The sequence below is a fragment of the Saccoglossus kowalevskii genome, chromosome 18 (assembly GCF_978046115.1).
Source record: "Saccoglossus kowalevskii chromosome 18, keSacKowa6.1, whole genome shotgun sequence".
NCBI lineage: Eukaryota > Metazoa > Hemichordata > Enteropneusta > Harrimaniidae > Saccoglossus > Saccoglossus kowalevskii.
This window is the reverse complement of record NC_140658.1, coordinates 1,603,928-1,619,221: the sequence shown is the minus strand read 5'-3', so window position 1 is coordinate 1,619,221 and position 15,294 is coordinate 1,603,928. Positions and strand designations below refer to the sequence as shown.

At 37.1% G+C, this 15,294-nt stretch overlaps 1 protein-coding gene across 3 annotated transcripts in view; it reads left to right on the top strand.

Annotated features, from left to right (window-relative positions):
* The window catches only part of LOC144355240 (histamine H3 receptor-like), a 105,468-nt gene that overhangs the window by 23,784 nt on the left and 66,390 nt on the right, over nucleotides 1–15,294 (top strand). For all 3 annotated transcript variants that reach the window (XR_014927105.1, XM_085493402.1, XM_085493403.1), the window contains exon 2: nucleotides 3,021–3,173. The gene's annotated coding sequence lies outside the window, so the exon portion shown is untranslated. The remainder of the gene's footprint in view (nucleotides 1–3,020; nucleotides 3,174–15,294) is intronic.

Here is a 15,294-nt window from a genome sequence, read left to right as displayed (position 1 = left end):
ACAAAAGTCCAATCATTGTCGCCTATATTAGGAGCATGTATGTAAGCAGATTTATTATAACATACACAAAACAATATTGCATGGTTATTTCAGACAGCGTGCATTAAGTGAGTACATGTGATGTTCACAGGAGACGACTTTTGTTTCGCGTGTAATAGTGAATCGACGCATTAAGATGCCATTGCATCTCTAGATAGAATCGCAGCCGCAAGGTAGAGACGACGGAGCATTCCTACAGAGCTCTGACCTCAGATGCATTCTCAACTCTGATGTGGGTCGCTGTGATATAATGTAAATATACAGGGATCGTGACTCCAGGCTACTTTCAATACAATCATATATATGTACCGATTAAGTGTAGTTTTAGCGTTGACTGTATATATAAATCGCAAGATGTATTTTTAGATTCACAAGCAATACGTTAGAAACAACTGCTGTATCACCCACTGTGCGAAATTTCCCGATATCCCTTTATGTATTCAACTCATTTAGTTGCACATACTAAGCCATTCACTGTATGACACCATCACGGAGTTGTCAGCATGCAGTATATGTGATGCACAATAATGATCTGCTACCTTCAATTATAACTGCAACTTTTGTTGGAGGCGATATCATCGGAGCATCGACGTAAATTCAGCTAATTGAACTATTCATACTCAATACAAATATAATGACACCCAACACATACTCTTAATATTTACATTTCAACTAAGCGAAATAAGATACGAGGCACGTATAGGACACCGCTAATGCAATCTTTTGCACCTGATTGTTTTAAACCATCCGGTCGTTAGAGAGTACACACGCGTGATACATTAAGCATGACTGACGCTCGTTACAACGAAACGTGAAGAAATCCATCATAATCATGTATTGTCACGATATACGAAGAACGTATTGAATTAAATAATCTGATACTAGAGTGATATTTTGTTATTTGTGTCTTTATCACATTCTAGTGTTGATGGGGAAGTTTATATGAACAGCTTTGATATCAAATATTTCTACATGCAAATATTATAATTCTCAGTGTGTGACATATCTTAAGCAGTTCTTGCGCATATTCAAATATCACGGACTCAACTGCTGTCAAATTAGAATATTTCTGGAATTCACATCACTTCTCTAAGACGTCGTATTTATTTATTTCATAGATTATACATGTCCGATGGTACGTCTTGATACTTACCACACGCCCACTAGCGTAAACCTCGTAATAAGAGACTGAATATTGAAGTAGGCGAGGAAACATCAACATACAAACATACAATGTCGAACACTAATATTGACCGATATTCTAAAGTTATCTTGTCACTATGGTAACAAATAACAATCACACTAATATCACGTACGACAAATATGTGGTCAACAGTATTCCACTAACCATTTTCTAAGTCATGCAAACAACATGATAATAACCTGATACTCAATGCTTAGAAATTGGAAAGGATACAAATATTGTTATTGGCATTTGATTATTAAATAAAAATAATTATATAGTGTTCATTTCATTTACTAAGTTTATATTCTATTGTTTTCATAAAGTTAAAAAAACATCGAGAAGCCAGGGTTAAAAACGAAAGCTATAATACCGTGCCCTCAAAATACAACAAAGTTATCACGAGGATGCCACAAAGAATGCCCAAAGACAATACGGCGATCGTATCAACTAACGACACGTAGCGGTTATAGCGTTTTGCGCTGCGCGAACTTTAGCGTTCAGTGACGTCACGCGCCACATCGTTCCCGCATCCAATGTAAATAAAGAGCAGAAGTCGTCGAAAGGGCCAGTGTTAGTCACGTGGCTCACACCATATAAGGGAAAACTTCAACGTTAAAAAAAAATAACTGATTTTTTTGAACGAGTACTGATACGGCCTTTCTCTGAACAGCAAATTCTATTGTTTTCGGAGCTAGATACGTCATAGTCTAGTATTATCCGCAAACTGAATTTGAGTGGATAATAAGCCCATGATGTCACGAGTATAAGCCAGCTCTACGAATAAGTGATGATAACCGTTTGATTACATGACCAACTAAGATTGGCAAAACGAATCATATGCTAATTCTGCTAACCAGATGTGACGTCTACACTTTTGCAGTGACGGCCGTCGACTCGGATGGTTTCGAAATCACAGAAATATTACTCTAGATTACCATCATTGTGAGTTATGGTCATTGCACCGTGACAGTGATTGTTTTTATTCGGGGTCTGAATTCTCATGACACATATATCGTCACACGATTCGTTTTTCTATACGTACTGTAAGTGTTGCCCAATGTGCACTCGTAACCCGGCATGCACTCCGCTTCTTCGAGTTGTATGTATTTGGGAACTGGGTTATAGGTACGAAACACAGTCATGCCGACGAATTAAGTTAGCACTTAGCACTGCATATGAGATAAAAGTGAAGGACGGTCAAAGTATTGTTGGCTCGAGTTAAGGTTCGACTAAAGATTACTTTAATTAGTTATACGCTTCAATAGAAAACATCAATTTAATTGAAGCCACAATACGTGCTTCTTGACACGCCTAGCTATCTCACGGTAATGTGTTGCAGTCATCGGACAGAGTTTCCGATTTGCACGTAAACGTAAACCACGCAGGAAATGTATTCGTGTGTTGATGCACATGTCCAGACTCATTCTTCCAAAGATAATAACTTTAGAATGGTTCGATGTTCCTGTTATTTATGACCATGACTCGGTTTAGCCATCTCGATGGAATGAAACGAAGCGTTAGAGCATGAATGTTAGATAGTCTAATTTCCTTTTGTCTATCGAATCAAACAAAACTAATTCGGTTGTTTTGACAGTGGCAATGAATCAGGCAAATTGAACTATGGATGCACCGGACTTGGTGCGGTAGAATATTCAGATCACAACTGTAGATCTCGCTACTCTCATCTTGAATTAAACGTCATACTGCTATGTAAATGCCACTGAAAGTGTCTTTGGTTCGATCTATCTTGAGAATCTACGAACACTAACATTTGCATTTCACGTTGTTCTTGCAGATCGAAATTGAGGTATTTGAAAGTGGCAGGCTGGCTCTATGACAGCAATCACCATTCGTTGTCAGCGACTAGTTTTACCAGGTATCAACTTAGTAGCTCGTACTGTGATGTGGAGTTACCAAGTGTGTTATTCAGCGTAACGTTCATCTATGTGTAAGTTGCTTTCATATACTGGCTTATTACATTGAAATATTACAACACAAAAGTCATGACACTTTTAAAACTGTAGCAATCGCTAATTGATATTGAATAATGTTGACGTGTCATTGCATGCACATGCCGTGGTCAAGTAGTACGTATAGGGCACGATCGTCTCACTATTATTGTGGCCTTAGTACAAGGACATCGTAGCATACATGTGCGCACTACATGCATTGTCACGTACATCTCTAAATGATTAAGGTAATATTAGATCAGTCATCAAATCAAATCAAATCAATGCAAATTTGTCTATGTCTATATGTTCTTTCTTGAATATATATTTATTGAATTTTAACAGTACAGGTTCAATATGTAAAACAACTCAATCACACAGTTCAGTATATTTTAAATCGTCAATTGTATACTTTGAAATAATGTGTTATGTTCGAACATGAAACATGAATTAGCATTATGTATTTAACCACGCGCTTTGACTGTATGAAATGTACGTACCAAAACCCCTGGCAACAGTGTTATATTTTTATGGAAGGTTTGCGCTTTCCCGGAAACCTAAGAATTGAAAACTATACAGAGGAATAAGCTGTACATTGGTTCATCATGTACTGGGATACACTTTGTCATCTAAGTGCCGTGTATATATAGCCAAAGTACGCCGCCTATGCCCATACCTAAAATATTACTCAAATCACAAAGATTATATTAGAAAAATCGTATGTATGAATTGACATGGTTTTATTCTCCTAAGGCATACATGATAAGATGTAATCAGCAACGTACTCACACATATCTACACCAGGCTAACACTCACAGATGGGTTCGGAGCGCCACACGCCTCAAAATAAAACATTATAGACTAAATAAATGTATGTTACTAAACTTGAAACAATGGAAAATTATGTTTAATTAGTAACTATCATGAATTGTTCTATTATTGTGATATTGTATTGTACGATATTTGCATAGTATACCATCATTTCACCAATCATTCTGTTTGTGAAATAACAATTAAGCGATAGAGTTAGCTTATACTGGCGATGACTTGATAACCACACAATGATTATGTGTCACGTGACAACGTATGCGACTTATGTGACATTGTTAACGTGTGTTTGCTAATTAATGATGCATGATACAATGATCCTCACTTAACTGTGTCCACACATTTCACAAGTAACCCCTTGATGGCGCCCTTCTGTTCAACATGCGCTTAAAGAAATATGTGATATCAGAAATTGATATTCATTTAACGTGACAAACAGAAGTTCCGATGACTATATACAGGTTTGTTACTATCTAAAATTTACCAAAAAACATTGTTCATATATTTATTTTCTGTTTTGCTCACTTGGCCAAAGACTGCCACGGACGCCTACTCTAAAAAAGAATATTCACAAGACTGAACGTTTGTTGCACGGGTGTCAGCTTTCGTTCGGAAGTTTATTCTAACACAATGACAATCAATATACATAACGTCTTTCTAAACAAAACTGTTTAGATTCTTCACTTTATGGTGGCATAACCAAGATTTTCATATTTAATTTCTTTAATAATGCACCCTCAAATGAAGTAACTGGAAAGATTTGTCTCGCCTTTTGGATAATAGTTTAGCCCAAATCCATGTCCTTAGAAAGCTAAACATATCAATGTACTGTCAACGTCCAATGCCATGTTCTCTTTAAAGTGTAGTGTAGTGTAGTGTAGTGTAGTGTAGTGTAGTGTAGTGTAGTGTAGTGTAGTGTAGTGTAGTGTAGTGTAGTGTAGTGTAGTGTAGTGTAGTGTAGTGTAGTGTAGTGTAGTGCAGTGTAGTGTAGTGTAACTGTAAATTGCCGAGTAAGCATTTGAGGACTTTGAAGGGCGGTAGTCGTCGCGCCACGCATGCGCGAGATATATTGGTAAACATATAAACAAAGATGGCGACTTTGACTGTTGCGCAGACCAATGAATTCAAACTGAGACGTTACGAAGCTTTACTCGGGTAACCGGCGGTAATTGATGCAAGTCACGCATAGATCTAACCTCATATTTGTGATTTCTATTAGAAGAGCGCACCACCCTTTAAAATTGTCTATTTCTGAGGCTGAAATCAACGCGATTCAATGAAGTGAAATGTTACTCCAGTATATGCGCGAGTTTTTTTGTTGGGAATGTTCGAATGGCATTCCATGAAAACATGTAAAGTAAACCCAGTTAAATTTCAGTTTACAATTAATTTTGATTTTTTACTTCCCAAGTGATTCTGTAATATGATGTTGATATTTCAAATACAAACCTATTGTGGTTCCATAATATTAATTTTTGCGTGTTTCTGCATTGTTGTGTTACATAATACAACCATACAAAAACATTATTTCACCTCTAGGTGGAATGGGTTGGAATTGGTCACGGTGGGGCTGCTCAGCTAAACTATCTTGGAACCATCATATATTAATAGTGATAGACTAGTGGACAATGATAGTTTTCGAACATTTTATATCGACGCTGGAATATATTTATCGATAGTTTAATACTCAACACTGTTACTTTAGAATAGTAGTATGTCACCATGTGTGCAGCACAGTGATACGGGGTATATATTAATATTGATGCAATGACTTCCTCATGTGTTGTCATTACCCCTTGAAGGTATTCTACACAAGTTAACTTTTGACGGATGGTTATCTGCTTTGAAAAACTCTCAAAATTTTGTAGTAGCAATAATACTAAAATTATTAACTCCATGTATGACGACAGCCACTATTGCCACTATCAGGGGGAAATCTTCTCTCTCTCGGGTTCTCCACACTTGTCAGGGGGTAATCTCGTCTCGAATCTCTATCTCGTCCCCTTGAGGTACGGGATCGGGAATGTCACTTATACTTTACAGTCAAATAAGACACACACAACGAAATACGTTTCAACTCTCGTCTTAGTCGATCAATCGAGCACTCTATAAGACACAGCGCCCTGGGGAAAAAATCCCCAAGACTCTCACAAGGCTGAACCAAGACTCGCCCAAGACTGGACTACCTCGAGGCTCGCCCCTGGACTCTCTCGGACTCTCCAGGACTGCCCTCTCTCTCTACTGCGTCTATCGTGCTGTGTTCGTCAAGACCAACTCAAACTCTCTTTATTCATTTTCACAACTCTAACCAATTACAAAACAGTAAAACGACTCTAGGGCGTAACCTTCAACCATAAAGCCAATCACACTAAGTACTGAATACGTCATATCTTTTGATTAATCGTTCACTACATTAATAACTATGAATATAAACTGTCAGAATGGCGACGATTATCTGGTAATTAGTTCCAAATCACTGAGCTAAGTTCCGTCCAAAACTTCAAATAGGCCTACACGATGACAGACATAACACAGCAATTCGTTAATAATCAGTTAATTAAGTCGGTCAAGAGATACGCGAAAACAAATTCATGACACCACTACCAGTTAACGGTAGGACATCAAACTTTTAGCGCATAGATTTGATTCCAACGGATTAACAAACACATCAGTAGATTTTCACGTCCCAATTTGCACTCCATAGTTATGTGGCGATAATTTGATAACAAACGTTTTATCATAGTCATCATCACATATATACCCAGTGAAATTTCACCCTAGGCTGTAGTGATGTCCACATCGGACGTATACGCAGATGCATGTCAGCCCAGACAGTAGCGACACCCCATCCAGTGACCGGTCTCTCTAGTGTAGTGAAGCTAAGTGGTAAACATAATCACAGATATACTTAGCAAAAGTGCTTTCTAGTCAGCAGTAAAATTCGTTTTTGTCGGCGACACCACAGTGAAACACATTGTGCGTTTCCCATATGGTTCTACTACATCTGAAATTGCGTTAATCAGTGTAATGATAGAGCGGGTAACATAGAATATGAGCTTTGCATCATAACATTAGTTTGTTAATCCCATACTTGGCTCCGTCATCACGGAGTTCACACCACATGATAGCAAACCATGACGACTAATCATAGCAGCCAGTGACGCAAAGGAAATTACAAACACTAGTAATATACTGTGTTAAAACATCATCATGACGTAGAAAATAACCAATAATCATGATATGTAACGCGGATTCTAGCTCTGCACAATTGGCATCTATTTGAACACAATGTTCACATCCCGAGGAAAAAAATCAATTAAGCACTTTACTTTTTATTGGAGGATGTCACATGATCTGGGGATTTCAAATAGTGTTTCACAATTGTTGTCAATCTTGAATACAGTTGTGAGGTTCCACATTAGAGATCAATATCTCCATTGGCGTTTCTTTTGATTATATCACAATATAGCAATTATATCCAATAGAGGTACTGGCATAGGTGACAGTTACGTGTATTTGGGTGAATACAGAATAGCATTTGCAACTTCCGTTGTACCTAGTATAACAACTTTTACTTTGTAAAACTATACATTCACCAATGAATATAAAACGTGCTATACAACAATGATACAATGCCACTCGGATCACCATTTCCAGTAAGTAAGTGCAGATTTTCAGTTCCCAAAGTATACACTGTTTCCATGGATACCGTTATTGAGCACACATAGCTACGCAACATGGAACGTAGCCCGTGGCTGTCCTAATAAAGACAACACTCGACGTAACTCTTCTGCATACATATTTTACGCTGTCTTGCGCGCGTTTTCCCGCGTGTGTCTGTTGGATTGCTGCAACAAAGATGACACAATTGATTGTAATGATTTACTGCTATTTAGAACGGATGTGTGAATTCCCATCACAATCTATGGAGTACTCAGTGATTCAACTCTACTGTATCCCTCAGGGTACGCGTTGATCAGGGATTTCAACTATCCCAGTGACGTCCCTCCACCGTTAATCAAGTCCAAGTTTGGATTTTACTACTATGAAATGAACTTTGTAACATCTTCAACATAGACGTGGAATGTTAATACTGCGCAAACTGTAATAGGCTTCTTTTTTCCCCGTGTTGCAATCTTTTTTTTTTTTGCATCTTTCTTTTAAAATGTTACGACTTTTCAGATTGAATATATTCAAATCTACATATCTACATACTCAACGTAGATTTGCTGATTCTATTACAGTAGAATTACTATAGGCTTCATTAAAGTGCTGCAAACTCGTATATAAACATTTTTACGCCATGACAATAATATTATTTCAACAAAAGCTCTCGTTCTGGCTGCCATTAATTAACAAGGTGAAACTGCAATTTCAGTAGCTTAAATTCGGGTATTTTCTTCTATTACCTATTTCACCCAGGTCACATTTCTGTAATAAGGTCAACCCCTTTTCTATGTCGATTTCAACGACCATTAAAATCAATTTGTCACGTGATTTATCGACTTGCTCACGTCATTACACAGGTTACAGTGCAGCAGTAAAAACAAATTTAATTGTGACGTATGATTGGTTGATCTATCACAACACATTTGTCTTGAGATTTCTTCAGGAATTACTATCAATCTGCTTTGTGTGTAGATGCGTATGTCGGGGCATTTATGTTATTGGAATTGACAGTTAATGTAACCATGCACATACTCACAGGACAGATGCTCAGCTGTTCTGTCGATAACATATTAAACATCCTTGCAGAAAAAGGCGAACATTGCACACTTCTTGTCAACTTTGGGTGACAATATTGGTTTCCTGGGGCTATATTATATGAAAATTTGAGAGAATCCAACGCACCCGTTCACGTTGATATGTACTATAAAAGTGAACGATTCGCTTTATCACATATCTATGTATTTTGTAATTTGTGTTTATCTAAATTGATGCCGAATCACTTATGAAGTGGCTTCTGATGTTCTCATTTATTGTCTTTATCACTGGAAGGAATTCCACGCAAGTTTGCATTTAATGCATGGTTATCCGCTTTGACTATAAGAACTAAGGAAAGATGTAAATCTATAATATTATATAATAAACTTTATTTGAGAATATTGTCATGGTAACAGGTTTATGTATTGTGATAGCGGCCCTTGACATAGCATAATGTTGTCATGGCAACAATTAACATATATGTGTATCGAACGAACGTGCTCTGGATCGAACGAACGTACTTGGGGTCGAATTGTTTTGCGTGTCTTTTTTTTCAACAAGGATACATTTTACATTGACTCCAAGTTGTGTGCACACATTAATACTGTAGCGGAAATGACGTCATCCATGTTAAAATTGATGACGTAGTTCTTAATTCGATAAAATAAATAAACAATATTCATGTTATCAAACTTAAATTAACCTGTAATCATTTCTTCAAACACGTTGACTACTATTTGTATTGAAGTTCAAATTGTATAAAGCCGTATCTCTGGGCTATGGTATATGGCGGTTTAACAATCTGAAGAAAACCAATGCGCTTGTGTACGTTAATATGTTCAATGATGGTAAAACGATTAGCTCAATTATGCAATCAATTATTGAAAACGTAAATGTATAGCGTAGTCACATATCAAATTATGGCATATTTTTTGTCGCTGGGTGATGAATGCATGTGTTGTGTTGTTAACATGGGTGAGCTTTATGTTTACGTCGCCTTTGGTGTGCATTCATACCATGCCATTGTCGCATACCACGGCCTTACAATCTTACAGAGAGGAGTCTCGTAGTGGAAATTAGGCTCTAACGGCGAGTATCTTGCTACGTCTGCAGCGCGTATAAAATACATTGTTTGTACGATATTCGACCGCGTGACGCCTGCGACAGGGTCGCGTTTTTTCCCATATATCGACTATTTACGATACCCTTAGTTTTCACGAGTTGAAAAAGAAAGGAAAAAAAAAAAAAAAAAAAAAAAAAAAAAAAAAACGACAGACCGACCGACCGACCCAAATTTTCAATTTTCCGACTTGAGACAACATAAGTTTTTTTTTTGGCCTTACGGTATCGTCTGATAAAGTGCTGAACATTGACCTCGCTATCACATTTTCAACGTTTGCTTGATACTAACATATAATCCCAAGATATTTTCTCTTAAGTTGACGTCACAGACACCAGTGGTTACCAGAACTTTGCATCAATCAGAGCCGTAGGCGAGGATTTATGGTACTTTGGAGGTAATCACGAGTGTCTGCTGACGTCAACCTGGGAGATAATATTGCAGTTGGATTATATATTTGTCACATACATGTATCCACACTTTTGAGTGTTTAAGGTGGGACTATTGCTGACTATTTATAAAATTTACAATTCAAAGTGAAACTAAGACTTTTTACAGTCTGGTTGAATAACATTGCAACGTTTTCAAATTTATAGCTTTATAGAGGCGCAGGGAACGGGTTCTATTTTATTTTATTTTATTTTATTTTATTTTATTTATTTAAATTTATTATTTAGTTAACATAATATAAATAAAATATGATTTACGAAAAAATATGATACAAGATAACCGAAAAACACAGTAAAAATAACATAAAATATATAAAAAAATTAAAGAAATGTACGCCGTACAGCACATCAGATATAAATCAGATTGGTATAATGTAGCTACATCGAGGACATGTAAAGGAAGTTCTAGTGTGAATTTGAATTTTTTCAATCCCGGTAATGTCATATGCTCACATTGATTCTTCCCAGCATATATGATAAATAAAAATGTCGCTCACTGATGACACGAGCTTGCTCTCTGCTGTGAGAACAACGCCCGTAAGTTGTATTTTATTAATCGGTACACGTACATATGTCTTCTTGTACAAAATACTGATTCTTGCCATCCAGTCACCGCGCGCCACACGTGCGCAAAACGCATACACGGCGTGCGATGGCCTTTAGGCAGCCACCGTATGCCATGAGAGTACAACTGTATGTATGTAAGAACTGTAAATAAAAAGCAGCTTTAAGTATAAAGTTCGTCGCAAAAACTGAACTTGTGAAAGAAGGCGAAGACATCAAATTTCAGTATACAGTAACAAATTTAAATAGGTCGATTACCCAACCAACAAAATATCAGTCTTCACATTTTTGTCACCGAAACTTTGGTCAGCATGTGTTACATTATCTCTGCGTGGTCGATTACTCGAGTAAAAGTAATAAATAAAAATTGTTAGTCTTTGTTTTTATAAGTCACTATTTTGATAAATTCCAACTTGTCCAATCAATGTTTTTTCTCCAGGATTTTGTTAAGGGCACTACGAATACATAAAACTTGTAGTACGGAATTGTATGCATAGCAGTTATAAGTTTCCGTTAGGAATACAGGGTTGTATGTATTATGAAAAAAATGCAACCTAATTCTGGCACTTCAATGATGCAATGCGCCCAAGTTACCCTGCTCACGAGAGAGCACTGTCCTGCATGTTTACAAATGTGGAGCATTCGAATAGCGCAGTCATATATCCGCTATATTGGTCATTTACTTGTGACACTAGTCCGTTTCATTCCCCCTGGCATGTATTATTTAAAATAAGAAATAACGCTCTTCCCGCTCTTGGTATGTTCGGAGCTGAAATTAAAGGCGTTTCATGGTCTAAGCTATACATTACACAGTCATATGTAATTGCTCAGACAAATCCACGCGGAAATGTCTATTCAGTGAGATGGGATAATTCAAAGGACAAATCCCGGAATGAAACGTGGGGCGGCACATCTGCCCTTGAAAATCAGTTGATTGACGGTAATTGACTCAAATCGTGCCGTATTCAAGAAATATTCAATAATAAGTATCTGTGAATCTCCACGAATTTATGAAGGAACAGATGTGATCTACCGATATTGTGATGATAAAAGTAGGTTGTGATTCAGGCTCAATTCTATGAAGAGGAAGGCAAGGGCATCGCTGATTGAACAAACAGGATAAAACTATTCACATTTTAGTGGCTATACCGGCATGTATTTTATCTGTACATTTACGAGGTCGAAACCTCAAAGTCTCGTAGTTTAACGGCGTGGTTTGGGAATAACGTTAGTGGGACTCGGGGAAAACAGAGAATACATTTCTGGTCCGGATCCCGCAAGTTCTCCTCATATCGTGTTCAATGATTGCCTCGTTAAGGTCAAGCATTCTGCTACAGAGTTTAGCTGAATGAATGAATGAAATGTCTGAAAATAAGCTATCCGAACTTATTGAAACGTCGTGTTAAACTACAATAATGAGCTTTTAGGAATGTTAAATTCGGATAGACGTGGCACTGACAGCAAGCATGAGATGTGTGACCATTCCTTTCTAAATGCCATGCTAAAATCGGAATGTTTGAAGAAATCATAATTGGGCACGGTGTTTATGGCAGCAATGAGTGATTATATTGCTCGGTGGGCGCTCCATTGTGAACAAGCTTTAGACGGGTACCGAGGTAAATTATTTTGAGAAAAAAATCCATCCATTCTCTCGACTCATCAACGCTTTTGATACCATGGGCATTAAGTCGCCATTTGGTTAGAATCGCTTGATTTACTTGATTTGCTAGCACAATGGTTGGCTGTAATGCCGGCGTCTTCATCAACTCAGAGTAATTGAAACTTTTCTGAATCAGAACAATGATGACGATGATGGACAGACTAACATGATTCTACAGGGACTTGCCAGCAGTCCGACAACTTATTCAGTATGTTTAAATACGTGGATTAGCGTTGTAATGCAGTCATATGACTTATATACATATAACATATAACATTACTTTAATTATTTATTCGGTTGACCAACAGGAATAAATTTCAAAATTACAGATTCTGATTTGTAAAGAAAGAAACAAAAAAAATATTTTCTGCACACGTTCAACCTTTTCAATCAAAACATTTTGCCGGCGATTCCAAATAATAGAACAATATCCCAACTGACTATGTATCAATGCAATATAAGTCAAATCTGCACAATGGCATCCTCTTTGACTTCTTACAATGTCGTGAATATGAGCTGAAAAGTTTAATGAAGTGATTAACTTGACACCGAGATCATTTACTAATGATACATTACGTATTTAATTTGCATGTTACACATAATTATATCGCTTCAACTTTGCATTTGCATTTGTGAAATCTATATAATTCCCCACATCGACTCCGCTAGAGGTCTACATATCGCTCAAACTCTCCATATCCAACTTCATTGTATGGGTTTATTTATTGCACCAACTTCTATATGAGGCTGCACTATCACCATATCTGCATATCTGCATGTCTATATATAGTGTCAATCATTCGAATCACTATAGAGGCTCACATATAACTTCAATATTAGAGTCTATATACCACGTTATATTGTTATGTGAATGTCGTGTTATTGAGATAATTTAAAAGTTTGCTGTCATAAAACCAATGTTTTAAATCTGAAGCAGTGCGTGGCGTTATGACCCCCCCCCGCGCTTAATATACAGATTGATTACACTGCCATGATCAACGCTGCCATACTGTATGACTAAAGTTAACGAATAATTTTAAGTGATTTTAAATTAATAGCAAATTTCTTCGAAAGACCATCGGTTTAAAAAATAACACTGCCATTAGGAGAATATCGATCGTGTACGTTAAGCGTTGAATAGGAGAAGGTAGGAAATTCACATTACCAATTACAGCAATGAATGCATTGTTGTTTCAATAGCACGACTGTATATATAGGTATTAGTCTGGCCATTCATAGTTGAAATTAACCGATGTTATTTCCACGTTGATGTTCCCTGAGAACGGCATTGGGTATATGAATGAAAATTAACTTAACATTGTAAGTGAATTATTATTCTGTTAAAACATCGAAATAACAAAATTGAATGTCTGTTGACTTTTCACTTGAATGTAAATATGCGATATTCATTATGGTATGCGGTGATTCGTGATGGGGTGGAAATATAATATTAACAAGTAACATTGGAACTAGTTTGTTGTCTGAAAGTCAATATATTCGTGGGCGACGATTTACCACGGCATGATTTCCTAGATTACTATTGTCCCTATCCGAGACCTCCCTGAGAATAATTCAATTTCAGGCTGTAGTTCGCTGCCAATTGGCAATTATCTTCCAGTAAAAGACGTACGTATTTAGGGTCATGTATATTTATAATATTCACTACACAGCCAATCAGCGTCAACGTCCCGCTGTTGGGGTGACAGTTTTACTATTATGATATTGCGTGTTTGCGAGTTTAGTACCATTCGGCGGGTTGTCAGTCAGGCGATAGCCAATACGAACTGTGCAACGATCTGCCAAGGCGATAGGCAGTACGGACTGTGCAACGATCTGCCAAGGCGTTAGGCAGTACGGACTGTGCAACGATCTGCCAAGGCGTTAGGCAGTACGGACTGTGCAACGATTTGTAAGGCGATAGGCAAAACGAACTATGAATTGATCTTATCAACGGCGTAGCACGTAGAAAGACAGGCCACAGGTAAGATTGAATACAAATCTACTCAATCAACCCTAATTTATACTGTTTGTACCACAAACTAACCCTGGCATACACAAATTACTTCTTATTAATTACTCGATAGTTTAGCAAGTACCAGCTGTGGTCCTATGCTACTTCAGCTTAACCACAATTTCCAGTCTATTATATATATTATATGCGCTAAGCAGTCTCAAATTTCGTTTAGTTCATTCAAAATTTTGGCATTTGCACGCGTTTCCAAAAGCAATGAGTCACCCTTGTTCTGATAGCATGTTATCACTAATTAGTATACGTAATAGTGATCGCCAAATAATAACGGAACATTTGGCATTTGTCTAAGTGTCTAGTCTATGCCATGTGTTCAAAATGACAGGTAAGTCTGGCATAACTGTTAGTTCAATATACGTATATATTGTTACATGTTTATCGTGCTAGACTCCCTAGCCTTCTCTATTCGTAATATGATAGACTGTTTAATGTAATTATGTGATATTTCCGGTGCCAAGTGTGTGTCTAATTACGTAATGTCACTTGTAACCTACAGTGCCGTGTCACTTTGTATCTCGCTAGAATAGTTCACCAGTACCCAGTGAAATTAACCTATACAATCCATCCTGACTTTGTAAATCACGTGACAAAGGGTTCGTCGTGACAACATTCCCTTTATACCACAATAATCCGTTTTTAAACCATTATGTATATTATTGAAATATGCAACACTGTCAATAGTAAAAGTATATATTAATATTTATATTTACAGCAAAGCACGACTCTCTTGAATGAATATAATTCCATGAACACGTGTTAGCGACCC